The 1136-nt window shown below is 49.8% G+C and overlaps 1 long non-coding RNA gene across 1 annotated transcript in view; it reads left to right on the top strand.

Annotated features, from left to right (window-relative positions):
* The window catches only part of LOC103750613, a 5554-nt gene extending 4653 nt beyond the window's left edge, over positions 1-901 (top strand). Inside the window, exon 3 of the long non-coding RNA XR_607988.2 lies at positions 693-901. This is a non-coding gene — a long non-coding RNA (uncharacterized LOC103750613). The remainder of the gene's footprint in view (positions 1-692) is intronic.
* Positions 902-1136: the final 235 nt, after the last annotated feature.

Raw genomic sequence — 1136 nt, 5'->3', positions numbered from 1 at the left:
CCTTCTCTAATGGATGAAATATTTGCACAAAAGCCAGGACAAACACACACACACACACACACACACACACACACACACACACACTCTTAAACTTTTTTTAAAAAAAAAAAAAGCTGGCCCTGGGATGGGGCGAGGGTTTCAGGTGAACAAACTCTGCCTCTCTCACAACCAACAAGCCTGGACTTGCACCCTTCCCACAGCATGATAGAAGTCTCCCAGGCCCCATACCTGCTCAGGGAAGCATCAAAGGTTGGCCTGTCCCTGAACTGGCTTTCAATAAGACTCCTACGTGGATCCTTATCAATTCCACTAGTGTCTTCCTGTTGCCAGGCCTCACCTCACATTTCATAGGAGCCTCTCTTCAGTCAAGATAACAAAGGGCACCAAGTTGTAAACCTGTGGCAGGGGAAGCCCCTCCTGAGTCCTGAGTCACTGCAGCTGCACGTTTCAGGGCCTTTGAAGTCACTGACCTCGCAGTCACCTGCTGAGCTTGATCTCCTGTCACCCTGTCTTCCCTGGTAAGGTCTTCCTCTTCTACAGGGACTCTCCCAGGCTCTGTCCTTCATACCCACCATCACTTGGTGCATGCACTGGTTTACTTGGTGTCCTGTACTGGGCACAGGACAGAGTCTGGTCTCCTCTCTAGACTGTGAAGTCCTTGAGGGCTCGCCTTTGTCTTTTTGTCTCTAAAGCTCCACGGCACGGTGCAGCACAAGAGCTCAGAAGCCATGGGAATATTCAGCCACCGATTGAACGAAGAACAAGTGGACGGGCAGACTGAATGCTGCAGGCAAGATGTGGTGTCTCCCACAGGAGGCAAGATGCACTTATAATGGATTCCCATGTCCCTGGCCACTAGTCCCTGTAAACAGAGGGCTGTTCCAAAGCATCAGATCTTGGGGAAACCACAGCCCTACATAGAGAATGCTGATATGTTAAAAATAAATCTCCTTCCTGGGGAACATAAGTTTTACACTTTCCTTAGCTTCCACCTTCACATCCCAGGAAACCCATGTTTGCAAGAACAGCCACCAAGAGGTGGTTCCCAAATAGTCTACTCTGTGGTGACAATAAAACAATGACAAGGTAGTGGGGGAAGGTCCGGTGGAGTTCTCAGAGGACTCAGCACAGCCAGG

The sequence above is a fragment of the Nannospalax galili genome, unplaced genomic scaffold (assembly GCF_000622305.1).
Source record: "Nannospalax galili isolate Female #2095 unplaced genomic scaffold, S.galili_v1.0 scaffold566, whole genome shotgun sequence".
Classification (NCBI taxonomy): Eukaryota; Metazoa; Chordata; class Mammalia; order Rodentia; family Spalacidae; genus Nannospalax; species Nannospalax galili.
The sequence above is the reverse complement of the archived record's forward strand: the minus strand, read 5'-3'. Positions and strand labels throughout refer to the sequence as shown.